The 17141-nt window shown below is 36.1% G+C and overlaps 1 protein-coding gene across 1 annotated transcript in view; it reads left to right on the top strand.

Annotated features, from left to right (window-relative positions):
- The window catches only part of lrfn1 (leucine rich repeat and fibronectin type III domain containing 1), a 54929-nt gene that overhangs the window by 15351 nt on the left and 22437 nt on the right, over nucleotides 1–17141 (top strand). The window lies entirely within an intron of this gene.

Below are 17141 nucleotides of genomic sequence, written 5' to 3'. Positions count from 1 at the left end.
GCTTTGACAATTTAGCCCAGCAATCTGGCCTGAAAAAACACTTGGCTGGAGGGGATTCCACTGCGATACACCACCTGTCAAATTAGCATGTGTTTGTTTGTTTATTTATTTATTTCTAATATGAAATGATGAGGAAAGGAAAATTATGTTGTTTACACTTTGAACCTATAGAGTGCTTAACGTGCTATTTCTTGGCTACAAAGATTTTGGAAAAACTTAGCAGTCCTGAATAGTGTTCTATATTGCATTAAGTGATAAACAGGTAGCTTAGGAAATGCCAAACGATGACAAAAATAACACGTCATAGCAAAATTTTGTTGCTCAGAATGGCAAAGATATTAAGTGTCACACTGCTCAACTGACAGTATAATTTATACAGGAGTTACACAAAAGCCACAGCATTATGACAATCTTCCAGTGAAAATAATCATTTAAAAAGGAGATAAAAAAATAAAATAAAAAATTAGTTGCTTGGCAGGACACATCAGTCTTCTCTTGTGGTGGATGTCCAACAAGTTTGTCCAAAGTCTGTGACTCCTGGAGTTGCTTAGTATCTAATAAAAAAAAAAATATATATATTAAAACATTTGAGATTTACCTAAATACCATTCAGCTACTCCATTCCCAACTTTCTAAAGGTTGAGAGGTGCGCTTACATTTACATTTAGGCATTTAGCAGACGCTCTTATCCAGAGCGACTTACATTTTTTTATCTCATTACACATCTGAGCAGTTGAGGGTTAAGGGCCGCGCTCAAGGGCCCAACAGTGGCAACTTGGTGGTTGTGGGGTTTGAACCTGGGATCTTCCGAACCATAGTCCAATGCCTTAACCCTGACCTACCCCCTGCGCTTGATCTTGCTCTGATGATGTGGTGCTGATGGAGACTCCAGAACATCCTCCTGCATACTTGGTCTCCTGAGGTGGCCTGAAGAACCCAGTTTAAGTAAAATGTATATAATTACCAAGATAACTTTTCTACAAACAAACATATTGGTCTTAATTTATAGAATATAATTAACCGATGTCTCATAAGTTACATGTTCTGGTAACTACTGTTGAACACTATAAAAAAACTCCTGGTTTTCAAAAACTGATCATGCAATAACATTAACTTACTACTTTTTTTTTTAAAAGCCTAATAATAATTTTGTAGCCAGCTGACCGATTTTTACTATTAAAAAAAAAAAAAAACTTTCAACCTTCCTAAGTGTTAGTTACCTAGATATGCTAATCCATATGCTAAACCACCCACAGGTAGCATTTAAATTCCTTTTGCAATTTAAGGACAACCGTAAACTGTATAAATTTCAGCTAAGTGTACCATTTTTTTTCCAAAGACACTGTGGTGGTAACCTACATTTTGACTGTTGAACAATTAGTCATCAATGTATAATCAAAACTAGGTTTGGTCTTAATGATAATTTTATACAGAAATCACTGAACACAAACATCTTATTGCTTCACTTATGAATAAGAAATATTCTGTATATTGTATTTTAGTTCTTTATTGGTAAAGACATTTGTACAGAATGTAAACTAAGTTTGCCAGTTTAATTTCAATAAATTCATTAATGTGTACACATTTGTTAAAGGTTAGCCATATTGATCAACAAGGGACATCTGGATAAACTGTATAATAATATAACTGGTAGTTGGATTTTTTATTTTAATAAACAAGCAGGATTTGAAAATAAAAAACGTTTATATATTACAAAGCAGTTTTGCAATTGACTTTAGTTGTTACCAACCTACAATCTACATATCTTCATTTCAGAAATCCAACCTACTAATCTACTAAAACTTCCTCCCCTCCATCTCCCTGTATGTGAAGAGTAAGATAAAGTATTAAAGTACTAAACACTCTTTAGTGTAGGTGGCACGGTTTGACAGTGAATCCTACCCTTAATCCAAAAGCATTTTTAGCCATTTTTGCATTATGTTTTAATTAATATACTGTATACGAGTCAGGATTGTGCTATATAGAGTGACATGTTTTCAGCAGAATATATTCTTCAATATAAAGAACTCAATTTTATTTTATTTTCACTAACTATACCCACATAACTAAGCAAAAATGTTAAAAAAGGATTATATCAGAACATACTGTATCGGAAAACCCAAACGCACATTTTACAATAAACATATACTTTATGTGTGGGTAACTCTGCTTTGGGGAAACAAAAAATATGCAAGTCGCACACAAAACAAATATGAACTATCTCTAAGATTTAGAGGTAATGAGCCATATTTGAGACACATTTGAGAAAACTTAGAAAATGGTTAACTCTTATTCAAGTAATTTCTGCATACGTGAGTTGCACATAAGAGAAATGTAAACTATCTCTGAGATTTAAATGTAATAAGCCACATTTGAGTCACCTTTGAGAAGATGCAGAAAACACCTGAATCTCATTCAAGTCTCAAAGATGGCTCATTTCTTTCGAAAAAACATTTTTGTTTTCAAAAACAAATGCTTCATATTTAAAATGTTAAACTTTACTTGACCAAATTAGCGATTATGGATAAACTTGTGCAACTGTGACAGCTAAGAGCAGCTGAGAAATAAAAGCACAGTTTCATCCTTGTTGTGTGTGTGTGTGTGTGTGTGTGTGTGTGTGTGTGTGTGATTATCAGGGAAGTAAAAGTTGTTTGAGCAATAATGCTATAAAGCAAAGTGCTTAAATGCTGTTTCTCGGCTGACGGGCTTCCATTGGAAATCATTGCTCTTCGCTAGCCGCCGAAAGCCACACAATATCCAGACCAGTGGGCAGCATTTCAATTTATGTTTGCTAATGTTTTCTGCATTAGCATGCTCAATAGTCTGGAAATCTGTTTTCGACCGCGCCGCGGAGGGTAATGAGGCGATCGATGGATTGCTAGGCTGCGTTTTTAGCATCATACTTAGCCTGTCAGCTAAGGCAGACTACATAAATGTGTTGTTTATTGACTGGCATGTGTGTCAATGTGTGTCAAATGTATTGGAACAGCCGTCTCTATTTTGGCTAATCTATGAGAAGACAAGAAAGAGAGAGAGAATGTGTGTGTGTGTGTGTGTTACTGCTCATGGGGTCAAAATAGTAAATTATGGTTAAGTTATCCTGTAAGCACTTAAGAGTTCCATGCTATCAATCTAAATTACTGATGTATCTTTGTGTCTGTACATGATAGCGAAAGGCTCGCAGACTGGCGTCCGTGCCTTATCACGTCCTGCTGTATGGACAGAAAGAAAAAGATCCTGCGTCAGCACTTTGCCTGGCTCGTTATACAGAAGGAGAAAATGTTGCTAACACTAAATAAGATCACGCTGAATGCTCAGTGCTCACTCGCGACGTTAGCATTTTTTCCGAAGTGTCACATGAACTCTAGGTTCTCTATGACTTCTAAACTAATAAAACTTTTTTTTCTCCTCAAATGCAGCAGGAGATCCATAAATTAGCGTTTACTAGAAAAAAAAATCTTGCTCTTTGCGCTCGGTGCCTTGTGCTGAAACCTGGGTGTCGGCCAGCCCTGCGCAGAAAAGAAAAAGGACGCTTGTTTTTTTCCGGAGGATCAGGGTGACCTGGGGACGTTTCATTATCAGATAATTAATCTGAAATAAAACAATTAGCTACTTCTTGTTAGCGTGGTTATTTGACTACATGCCATGAATTTTCCTGGCTCGACATCCGGTTTCGCATAATGTGTAATGAGTTTTAAACGGATAACAAAACATTAGCTAGCAAGTTAGCTTACTAGCAACATAGACTCTGGATTATTGTTAACTGTCAATATTAGACACTTTACCAGAAAGCTTTTTTTTTACAACATATGATGGGTAAATTAATTGTGTCGGCTAACATTCTTTGTATTTGTTTTTTTGTATGTTCGCAAGTTAGCTAATTTTCCATTTTGCCTAAGTTAAAACTTTCCACCTATAGCTATCCTAAAACTAAAATTATTACCACAGGTTTTTAATTAACACTTCTTCATGTAACATTTAATTTATGAAATTTTTAGTTTGTTGAATATGAAAATTAGCTTTGGTCTTTTGGTTGCACATCGGTATTTTTCCCCGGCTAGAATTAGCAAGACTGCTAATGTTTTACTCATAGTCTGTTAGATTTGTTGTGCGCTTGTTTAGTAAAACGTGCTATAATTTAGACACATTTGTACTTTATACCCCTGGACCGTTGCTAGGCAACTGGACAATATGGACGCAGAATCTAAAACAGATTGGCTAGCTGTTGTGGAAAAGTAATGCAGGTAAGGCCTTCATGTAGATGTTGGAGGGCAGAATGACAACAAAAATAACACAGAAATGTCTGGAATATCAGCTTTTACCTCAGAAGTGTTAATGAAATGTTAATAGAACGGTTTGTGTTAAAAATTATAAACTTTAATTACAGTTAGCTTCGCCTGCTAACCATCTTATAAACAGTGAACTTGGGACAGAAATGGTTAGAGAATTGTGCAGATCTAACCTGTGTGTGTGTGTGTGTGTGTGTGTGTGTGTGTGTGTGTGTGTGTTAGAGAAAATCAGTACAGAACTGTCGCATTGCCAGAAGCAGTGTGTTTCCATTTCAACTGCAGAGTGTTAAATATCCCAAAGCAGCTACCCACCTGTGTGTCTGGCTGTCTGTCTGTCTGTGTGTGTGTGTGTGTGTGTGTGGTTGTGTGTGGTTGTGTGTGTGTGTTTATATATCCCAGTGTAGCTACCGAAATGTGTGTATGTGTGTCTGTGTGACTTGGGAGTGTGTGTGTGTGTGTGTGTGTGTGTGTGTGTGTGTGTGTGTGTGTGTGTGTGTGTGTGTGTGTGCACGCATGTTCAATCGTGTGTCCTCTCTTCTTATCTCCTTGGTGCCAGCAGGACTTCTGTCATACTGAGCCTCTCCACACACACACACACACACACACATACACACACACACACACACACACAGTGAGCACTTGAATCAACAATGAACAGTCAATTTTAATACTTAATGTTCCTGATTGAGAAGACACACACAGCGGCTAATTGCAGTGTATCGATACTCATTATGTAGAATCATGTAATTGGTGTCTAATTAATCTCTAATTATCGTGTAAAATGATGTCATTATTATACATTCATTAAATATTCATTAAATTCATGGGTTATAAAAGCACACAAGGAAAAATAGAGAAGGACGAGAGGAGTAATTAACTAACGCAAAAGTATTTTTTAACCTTTATTTACTTACTGAACGACACTGTTATTTATTTATTTATCTACACTATTATTTATTTATTTATTTATTTACTGCCATACTCATTTATTTATATATTTGCCCATTTACTAATTGATCTAATCAATTGTTTTGTTTATCTACTTATTTACTTATTTATCGGTTTTTCTATTTACTCAAATATTTATTAGTTTATTTGTTTGTTTTTTATTTGTTTGTTTAGTGACCTATAAGCTATTTATTTACTCACTTACCTACATACTTACCTACTTTTCTTAATTCCCTAATTACCTACTAACCTATTTACTATATTTACTTACTTATTTACCTCCTTACTTATTTACAGACCTACATATTTAACTACTTACTTACTGACTTATTTACAGTTTATGCATATTTATATTTTTGCCTAATGTATTCACTTATTTAATTTCATGTCTACTTATTTACTTTTTTTTATTATTGTTTAAGAATTTTTTGAATAAATTTTATTTAACAATAAAAAATTATAATAAAATAGTGTTGAAATTTCTAGTGTGTGGTAGGCAGAAATGAATCAAATTATTTTCATGGCTAATTGTATATGGGAACGTCTGGTGTGTGTAATGTGCGTCTTTAATTCCATATGTAGAAGAGTGGGTGTGACTCCTCATTAAAGGAGTGTCTACAGTATGCGGGTTCCTCTCATTGAGTGTGTATTTGGAGACGAGCATGACAGTGTGTGTATTTATATAAAGTACTATATTATTTATTTCAGTAGACCATGTATTGTAGGGGAAAAAGTGATTTATACAATTTATTATATTAAAATCTTAAAAGTCAAAGTAAAGTAAGAAACATCTTTTGTATATAATTTGTGCTATTTAAAGGACTACTGTAAGCTTCTGTCAGAGACAGTGTAGGTCATCACTAAGTAGTGAGGGTTTAAATCACTTAGACACACACACACACACACACACACACACACACACACACACACAGTGTATTTCTGATCACTAAATGTTTGCCAGCGGTCTCTAATTACAAGCCGATAATTACAGTGATCATGGCACTTGTTATGAAGGATTATCTCTGGCCTGACGTCATGTTTATCCACGCTGTGTTCATAATTATACAGTAAGTGCAGTGTCCAGATACTTGGGTCAGATGTCTCACACACACACACACACACACTGTTGAGATGATAAAAGACCATTCCCTCATGAACTCTTTTCTTTTCCTTTTTCACACTATGATTTCTTTCTTCCTTCCTTTTTTTTTTTTTTTTGCCGAAGGTGTTGCGTTTGATGGATGGCGAATCCGTGAAACCGTAGACGGGAAATTAGATCCATTTAGGATCTGTCTGATTTACCGTATCCACACTTTTCCTCCTCTTTTGTCTCTGTCTGAGACTCTTCGACCCTTCCTCTTTCTTCAGCCTGTGAGATGTGCGACGCTTATTCACTCATGCTGCATGTTTTATTTCCTCGCTTTCTGTTTCTTCGTTGCGAAGCAGTCCTGCTGAACAGTTGTAATTGTAAATGTGATTTATAAATAAACTTGACATTTACGACTGAGCTGATGATCCCTTACTGTTTGTCCCAGAAGTTTGTAATCGATATTTTAGAAAGTCACCTCGGGTGGATTCTCACGAGACAGGCTTCGAGCTGTCGGAAGGAAGATTTAGCAGCTGGGTGCGCGAGTTCCGGTGTAGTTTGTATGGCGTTAGCTGCTGGATGCGAATTCATAATGTTTTTTTTAAGCCAAATAACATAGCATTAGTTGAAAGTTGCTTTACATTTACAAAATCAAGTGACAGTGTGTTGCATGTGGGTGTGTACAGTTGTTACTTGTGGGCATGGCCTTTTTTCTTTTTTTTTTTTTTTGCTGGAAAGCTTCCTAAAAAACAAGCTGCAGAAGGGGCTCTTCTTATATGAGGTCACATTAGGGTAAAAATATAATTGGCTTGTTTAAGCGCTGGTCAATACGAACATGAAAAAAGGAAAACTATAAAAACTTGACTATATCTTTTTTTCCTGTAACGATAAATAGAATAAAGACCTGAAGGCTCTTTCTGTAAGAGATAGCGATGGGTAGGCCGTTATAGACCCGTTTTGGAACCCCATGTTCCCTGACTTGCGTCATCAAATTGAGCCTAAATCACAAATATACTGTATCATACTTCATCAGTGTAGAAGTGAAAGCCATCTTCAGTGTTTGTAAGTTATCAGTGCAAGAGGGTGACCTTAACAGTAATAACAAAATGAACGGGCCTAAATAACACCTTGTGGGACACCATGTTAAACTCTGAAAACAGGTTGTTAAATACATCACACTGTTAGGTGCCAACTTTTTCCAAGATTCGGCCCTTTTAATTAGAAAGATCAAAGAGAGTCAAAATTTCTGTTACTGAGCCTCTTTTTATTTTATTTATTTATTTTTCATATTTTGTGTGTAAATGCTCTCATGGTCGAACCAAACATTCCTGCCATAATTCTAAAGGTTTCCATGACTTTCTCCATTCTTTGCATTAATGCTCCATAGAAGGGAGCGACCACAGAGCTGAAAACAGCAAAACAAAATGGCGACTTAACAAAATAAATAAGAGAATAAATGAAGAATTACCTTCTACGCTCGCCAGTAATGCAGCTCAGTCACCGCAGCACATCAGCAAAAATATACCTGCATTAACATTTCCGCCTTTTATAGGGCACCATTACTTTAATGTCTTATTGAAATGTACGATTCATATATTTACCAAATTTTTCTTAGGGCATTAATATAAAAATTTATAAATTTGTAACAAAACCATTATTCAGTAGGTGTGTAACGTAAATAAATAAGTGATTTAAACATACAGTAACAGTGTAAATAAAATCACAGTAAGGTATTAGGTACAATTTGAATATGAACATTAGAAAATATAAACATTTTCCTGAACTAGATTTTAATGTGTAACAGCACATTAATGAATTCATAGTCTCAGAAGTAAAGTATATTTGTATCCAGTGTAATAAATAACGTCTCTGGTTTTTGTTCTGAAACGTCCTGAGCCCGTGGAAACTTTGCTCTACATTGGCAGTTTGTACTCCGCTAACTAGCATGAACTATTTTATCGTTAGCAGCAAAAGCTTTTATTTCATTATGATCCTGACAATATACGTAGCACTTATCAGGGTCACAGGAAGCCTGGAGCTGATCCCAGAAGACACTGTGCCAATCACAGGGCCATCTCAGGGCATGCACACACTCACACACAACTGGAAGTTTGGGAATGCCTAGTAGCCTAACCTGCATGTCTTTGGACTGTGGGAGGAAACCAGAGTACCCAGAGGAAATCTAACAAGCACAGGGGAAAGATGCAAACTCCACACACAGACCCTGAGGCAGGCATCAAACCCTCGACCCTAGAAGTGTCACGCTACAGTGTTAACCACTACATCACTGTCCCACTGGGTAACTGAGATATGAATGCATGCCGCCTTGAGAAACACCACTGAAGGTGCTGATATCTAAAACTTGTCAAATTTTGCTAGAGCAATGGGCAGAGCTATAATTCCCAGTAAATCATCCTTTCCTGTTTAATTTCATATGAACTCTTTGCTCAGCTAGTTCTCTCCAAACCCGTTTTTCCTCGTACTGTGTCTCGTGATTTGGCGCTTGCGTGAATCGCGCCTTTTATTTGTTCTCTCCCAGGGTTCAGAGCTCTAATGACATTTTAATCACCATTTACATGGTCAAAAGACTATATCTACAGCAGCATAACTACACATTACCTACCATTGAGCTTTGATGCAGCGACTTGTGTTCTGATTAGTTAATTACAGTAACTATTATATGGTTAATTATATGTATAATTGTAACCTGCTCCAAGTTACAGCTTGCTTTTGTCATTAATTCAGTCTGCAGAGACTCTCGAGTCATTGTGCTGTTTCTGCTTCCATTCTGTCCTCGGTACATCCTCTATTTTCTCACACAGCTGTGGGCCGACATCACGCCGGCGCTGTTTGTTCCCTTGTGCTTGTTTTGAGGATTGTGTATTTAAAGAGACGCAAACCTGAGGCTTGTAAATTAGCGTTTTTAAATGAGCGTCGTTCTGGAAGTCTCAAGGGGGGCGGGGGTTGGGGGGGTGAGGGCCATAAAAAAACAATGAAGAATAAGGACAAAATGAGCCAAACTAACTTTCATGTCTCAGGCTTCTTCTAGACGGCAGAACTTTTGGGTTGCCTGATCCTTTCTACTAATATCAGACCTATGCGCATTAATGACTGGGAATTTTAAATAAATCATTAACGTAAACGTAATTCTTTGTTGTTAAAGTATACATTTAAATGTACAAATCAGGGATGTTAGCAAACCTTAGCATAGTATTTATTTTGGCTAATTAAATGTATGAATTTAACTCCAAGGCTTTAAAAAAAACAAAAAAACACTACATTAAAAAGAATTGACTTCTGTGGTTAAATATACAGCAGCCTGTGTATGTGCTCACACATGACATTCGATTTGATTAGATTAAAATGAACTCTGTTTTTTTTTTTTTTGAAGTGTGAACGGACCACAGACCAAAGATATATAAACGAATCGAGTCTTTGCTTGTCTTATCTGATAATGATATCTAAACATGAGTACTTTCACCGGTCGACTCTCTATCTGTGCCATCTGATGTAGAGGAGGCAAGGTTTGGACGGGCATGGAGTAAGGAAAAGTCCTAGCTACTTGTACATCATGAGTTTCGAAACTCAAAACTTAAGACTGCGATTAAAATCAATCAATGCATCAACATTTATTTATACTTTTTATATTTTATATTTATAAAATATTAATTTTATATATAATTAATATTATTATATGATATATAATTGATATTTTTCAACTAAGACAATTGGCAAAACTTATGCCTGTTTTGCTCTTTAAGCATTTTGAAATAGCCATCCACGCCTTTATCACCACTCGCATCAATTAATATAATGCTTTGTGTTTCGGGGTTTTCCAGGCAGCATTACATCTATTACAGCTGATCCCAAACTCTGCTGCTCGACTCTTAACGTCTACCCGTAAAAGAGAACATATCTCTCCAGTTCTGGCTTCCCTTCATTGGCTCCCGGTACAGTCCCGAATTAATTTTTAAAATCTTTTGGTCACGTTTAAATGTTTACATGGCCTTACCCCGCCTATCTCTCGGATCTGCTTCAGCCCTATGCTCTCTCTCACTTTTGCTGACTCTTCCTAAAACCAAATGCAAGCTTAGGGGTGATCAGACGTTCTCTGTAGCGGCACCCAAATTGTGGATGATCTACCTTTGACTATTTGTGAGGCCACATCACTGAGGGTGTTTAAGTCCCATTTTAAAACTTACATGTTTTCTTTGTTGATTTTATTTATTCTGGTCTATTAGATATTTGTGTGATGTTATCTTAATTATGTATTTTTATATTATTTTATTATTTATGTGAAGCACTTTGGGGCATTCCTGTTGTTAAAGTGCTATACAAATAAAGTTGAGTTGAGTTATACAGTACAGCCCCTTACAGCAACTTTAGTTAAACCAAAGTGCTTCACAGCAGTAAAACAAAAATGACAATAAAGTGTCAATAAGATAGCAATAAAAAAAATAATTAAATTACAAGATTACAAGATTGGTGTGATGTAATCATGTTTACATGTACTAGCATTAAAAAGTAAAAAGCCTTTTTACTTGTGAACAAAACCTAATGCATCATTTTATGTTTAAGAGAAGTGTGAAAACACCCTAAATTATATAACAGTTTACTCTCCCTGACATGCCGGTTGCCCCCAGGTCATCAGTGGAAATAACACTCGTACCACCAAGGTCACCTTAGGCCAACATACTACTCAGCTTTCTCCATCGCTTGTTTCAGTAGTTTGTCCTGATGGGAAACACCGTCCAGTGATCTGTTTGGTTGAAATTATGTCCCTGCTGGCATTGTATTGGCATTCTGACGCATCATCAATAAAGAGAAGGAATGCAGTGGTATCGGCAGCTATACAGACCCAAAGCAACGCGTCACATCTGGGAGAATAATGTGGAATATAAGGAGCAGTAAATAACACACACATGAACTGTTACTGTTAGCAAATAGGTGCTGTTTACTCAATCAGTGTAAAAAATGACTAGCTTTAATTTTGGTGAAACCGGATGTAGCAGGTTCACTTACTATTAAACCTTATGTTTATGTTATTACACTTTTTAGCAGTTACTGAATGAACTTTTTAATGTTCCTGGATTCATTCAGGAAGTTCTTCAGAGTCCGGTCTGGTGCGTCGCAGTGCGGGAGAAGTCCTACTCTAGGTGTTAAACATTCAAGCAAGTACGTAAACTTTCAATTTTGCCCCGAAATCATCATCTCAAGTTATTCAAATTTGGATTGTAGGAGGTTCGGGACTCTGAATTCCTTGTTTATATTACAATGTGGAGAAAAGACGTGTCCCACAATCATGGAATTTCAGAGTCAAATTATTGTCCTGCATCAAGCAAAGACAAAAACTAGGGAGATAAAGCTGAAATAAGTTGAATTGAGTTAAGATCTGTCCAACACATTATTAAACGTTGGAAGGACAGAGCTGAATCCTCATGAAGTGTGAGGTGAGATCACTTACATGCCTGGTGACGTTAAATTTAGAGCTAGTGAAAAAGAAATAGTATATTAGTAATAATAGATAGTGAAAATGAGAGCATTTCTATACCGTATGCACACACGAACAATGTTACGAGAACTCGCCCTTCCTGTTTGTTCGGTGTCGCCTCTTTTTATTTATACAAAAGTTATCTTGTAACCTGGAATTATCAGTAATACTATTATAGTTTTGGTATAGTCCATGTTTTATTATGAACATGCTGTGATTTCTGCGTAAGATTCTTGAACTATTCAAGGGTAGATCTTCCCAAGACAGATTTCTGTTTCATGTTATTGCACTTCCTTTGCTAACTTTCTTTCCCTCTGCTTTGCTTCGCCTCTGATCTGAAGGTGTCTGCATTAAACCAGCGGCTCTTTTCTGCTATCATTACGATAACTAAATGTAAACGCAGCCGTCTGTGTTCTAAAAAAAAAGAAAAGAAAGAAAAGAAAGAAAGAAAGAAAGAATAAGCAGCAGCTTCTTCGCTATTCAATCACAACGAGGTGTGCTGCGCAAGAAACTAGCGTACAAAAGGAGCAGGGAATAAGATAAATGCATTAATGGTGCTGAAAATAGTGGCATTAAAATGGAATCGTGTTAACGTGGTATTAATGCATCCTGTTCTTTTGAGCAAGATACAAGGCGTACTTTCCTCTTTTCCACGCTTAGCGTTGCTTTACTTTATCTCGTAGTGGACTCTGTATCCTTTATGCGTTTGCTATTTATGCTAGTTTTAGTGTTTGTAATATTCCACAGTGGGGTTTTTTTTTCATGCAACTAATATTTCATTCAGGTCTCCTATTTCGAATTGTACTTCAGGAGAGTTAAAACCTTTTCTTCTAACTTTCTCAAAGGTTTTTTTTTTATTCCCCCCGCTCTTTTTTCTTTTTCTTTCTTTTTTTGTCCCACCGGTGCCAGGCGGACTCTTTCCATTCCTTCCTAACGGCAGAACATCAGAATAAAAGCGACACCACTGTGGGCATTTATGCATAGGTGTATTATCTCCATGTTCCTCTCTATCCGTGTGATTTCTGCAGTGCAACCCAAGCTCCAGAGTTTGCTCCATTAGCAACATCAGCGTGACACACACGCTGGCAGCCATCTTAGTCATCGTCTAAGCTGCGTGATTTTGGTATGCTTCGTCTGGCACGGTGGGAAGGTCCCTGAAAAATGAGCCTCATGTTTTGCTGAAATGTTTAAAAAAAAAAAATAATAAAACGTGACTATGGCAGAGTGTTAGCCCATGCTCTTGAAGCTGTTTTAGCTCAAATATAATCAGAAAAAGGTCATGAAAACTCTCTCTCTCTCTCTCTCTCTCTCTCTCTCGTGCTGTTTCAGTTAAGATTAGTTTCACATTGGCTTGCTGGATAAATAAAGGATTATCCAAGTTTAATTATTTTAATCGATATATTTATGAACACCCAATGTTGTAAAATATTAAACTTGGAGTGATGAGAATGTTTGCTAAAACACATGTAAGAGTTTTACTTTCGATCTGCTGTTTAAATTATTAATAAATTTATCAAATGTTCTCTGTAATGACACAACAATAAAGAGTGCATTAAGGTTTCTATAGTGTGTGTAGATGTTTAAAAGTGTTGTTGTTGTGCCAGTTTTGTTGTTTTCAGATTTACTAAAGTAAATTGCTTATTTTTTTGACTCTTTGATAAATTTGAGTAAATTCGCATCAACATCAGAAGAAACTGTGCACAACTACACAACCCTGCCGTAATTCACTGCTGTTACAATTACTGTACCAACAAACCGAAACCATTTAAAAACATTTCAACCATTTGACTGAGGGACGTTTGCTTTACGTTTGATGGCTAGTTTTGTTTTAATTCCTAAGCCCACCCTATATACAGGAAGGATTTTGGTTACATTTGTTGCTTGTACACACACACACACACACACACACACACACACACACATATATATATATATATATATATATATATAGACAATATATAGAGACAATTCTAAACAGCCGAACATGGCTAAAACGTGTATTTTCCGATAATAAGTTTCCTTCAGATTGCGCAGTGTGCTCGCGTTTCCAGATGAAATAGTTTTATATTAAAGCTACAAAGATAACCAAGAATAATAAATGCATTTTAGACTGTTTTTGTTTCTGTGAGCTGTGTAAGGTTACTGATACTGATGGTAAATTCTGTGTGTGTTTGGTGTTGAGTGTTTTAGTATAGATAAAAGAACGAAGCCTTTGAGACTCAGGGAATTAAAGCTCAAGTAAAAGTAAAATAATTTTGCTAAAAATATGCGTCTAGCGCTTTCCTCTGAGTGTGTTACTCCGCCCCTAACGGTGCGTGAGCAAGCAGTTCGAAAAGATGTCTCACAGGATCGAACCAGCGGGATAGACATGGGATGGTCTTCGGCACTCCCGGCTGATTGGTAGTAGAAGCCTTAATGTGGAGCCCCCTAGTGACGAGGAGGAATTGGACACGACTAAATCAGGGAAAAATCCAAAAAAATAATAACAAAAAAATATATATACAGTATCAAACACACACAGACACACAGAAACGCAATCACCTTACTGTAATGCAGAGTCATATACACGAGCTCGATCCTCCACTACAGGTAAACATGTGAAAGCGTGTTCTTTTATTCTGCACAATCAAAAGTCCCAGTTTGACCAGAGCTTAACAACAGTTTATTTGTTAAAATGATATAATTGCTATTAAAACTCAGACGCGTGTACAACATTAAATCTTCAGCAATCACTTTTCTTAAAGTAGTCTCGTTCTTGTAGATATCTGTCAGGCAAAATAACATCCGTCATTCCCGCTCTCTTCCTCCCTGTCGTCCTTCCACGCTACCCTGTCACTCACTCAGATCGCTCCTGTCTTTAGTTAATGTCTGAGTGTCTGGGTGGATGTGGTGATGCAGCGTGTCTCCTGTCTGTTACCACGTCTCAGACGCGCTCACGCTGAGCGACAGGTATTTCCCTCTAAATAGTAATAACCAGCAAATACTGCGGTTCCTCTCATAAAATAACCACTTTTTCAATTTAACCAAGTTATTTCACTTATACTTCATGAACTGATTTTTATACTTGTTTCCCTTTCCATCTATCTATCTATCTATCTATCTATCTATCTATCTGACTGTCTATCTATCTATAATAATAATGTATTTTATTCAATATATTATGTAATATATTAATATATAATATATTTATTTAAATTAAACAAACATTTTAGCTAATATTATTGTTATTATATTTTATTATTATTAGTAGTAGTAGTAGTAGTAGTAGTAGTTATTTAATTAAATTTTATTTAAAATTTTTAAACATTTATTTTATATTAAAGTATGTATTATTTTTCTGCAAGTACGGTAGCTTTTGGTTATTTGACCCAAACTTCTTGTTTCACTATTTTCATAATTTTTCTTAATTTAATAAATTAATAAAACAACATTTTTATTTAATCTACTTTTCTCAGTATTTTATTGTATTTATATAATATATATATATATATATTTATTTATTTTTTTATTTTTCTTCAATATCATAAATGTAAATTAAATAAACTTGTTGAAAGTAATGTTTTTTTATTCGACCCAAACCTATTTTTGCCGAGGGTTAGGTTTGTCCCCATTTCTCTCTCTCTTTTTTTTTTTTTTTACTATTCTTCAATTTAAAAAATATATAAGAATAAATCCCCCCCCACCCCCAGTATTTAAATAAATGTATATTTTCTGTAGTCCACAATATAGATTAAAATTAAATGACCTTTTTTTTAAAATAAGTGGCTATTTTTTACTTCCAAACTTCTTTTTTTTTAATGTCCTATTAAAAAAAGTTCCAGAGTCCCCGTTCCCCCATTTTTTTTTTTTATTGAATTAAATTTAAATTGTGGTATACAGGAAAAATCAAGTAAAACAAACTTTTATGCCATCAATAAGTGGTTTTGTGGCTGCTGTGTGACTCACGCTTCCAGTCTGGTTTAAATCGATTTTTTTCTGATTTATTGTTCCTTCCTTTTCTTATGTTTTATATAAAAATAATAATAATAAAAAGCTACGCCCTCGCTCTTCTTCTCTTTGCCACAGCGCATAAAATACCTGAGTGCGCTTTAGTGGAGCTAAAATGTTTATAGGAATTTCCCTAATTAATTTAACTGTAATGAATGTTAGGTTTATAAACCGAGGCTTTGAGCTGCATTCCTGCATTCTTCCTGCGATGGAACACGAGCGTAACGTCAGAGACGAGTGGAGTAATGTCTTCATAAAGCTTTATGATGAGGACCGCAGTGAGGTGTGGAATGTGAGAATGAGAATGAAATGTATTAGATTTATTTTACCTTGGCTTGTCTTAGGTTTTTCATACAGTTTCAAAACCTTTATTTTTTTACTGATTCAGTGTGCTGGTGTCGCCATAATCTCAACCGTAATTGGTTGTGTGAATTGTTTTACTCACTTCATACTGACTTTACACAAATTCTAATTGTCACGCGTTTCTATAAATCGTTTTTTCCCTGTGTATGTTGTGGCAAATCTTTTGCGAAAGGTTTTACTGATCAACCAAATTAGCAGTTTCGGTTTCACAAATTTTTTTCCAAATTTTTTTTACGTTTGTGTTACTAGTCCACACTGTTGTCTGAGCGCAGTAAGATGTTTGGTGTCAGTTCACATTTGCAGGGGTAATAGTGTGTTACTGCTCTGTGTGATTGACACCAGGTATAAGAATAGAGCCTGTCCCACTACTCTAACCCTCAAGCTCTTGCTCCCTATTTTTATATATGCCGTGTGCGACGGCGGCAGCGGCAAGGAAAAACTCCCTGGGACGGCATTAGGAAGAAACCTTGTGAGGAACCAGGGGATGAGACTCTTAGCCGCAGCAAAACATGTGACTCGTGCCAACATTTTAAAGAAGACTGTACGTCAGTCGTAAAATAATCATCGTAAATGACGATCCAGGCCCAGGTGTCTCGGCACTCACTTCAGCCACCCCCAAGAACCAACAACATCTGTCTGTGGGAACTTGGCTTGCCACATCCTCTGTACAGCCCTGACCTCGCTCCAAGGCATTTAAACAAGTTCGGACTGTTCCTGGGATGCTGATGGTGTACTGAGAAAACTTTCTGCCTTGATGGTGTCCAAACACTATATAGAGAAATTATATAGTGAGTAAAATGTATATTCTGTTGTTCTGTACAATCAAAAATCCTGCTTTGACTTGAACACCCCACAACACACAATGCTTTGTTAACATTTACTTATTTTCCAGAACTAAAACAAGAACAATCTCACTAGACCAATAAGTGTTATGGGATCAACCACACTGCTAAAACATGTTTTTATTCTTTTTTAA

The sequence above is a fragment of the Clarias gariepinus genome, chromosome 11, assembly GCF_024256425.1.
Source record: "Clarias gariepinus isolate MV-2021 ecotype Netherlands chromosome 11, CGAR_prim_01v2, whole genome shotgun sequence".
NCBI classification, from domain to species: Eukaryota; Metazoa; Chordata; class Actinopteri; order Siluriformes; family Clariidae; genus Clarias; species Clarias gariepinus.
This window is presented reverse-complemented; position numbering and strand designations above follow the sequence as displayed.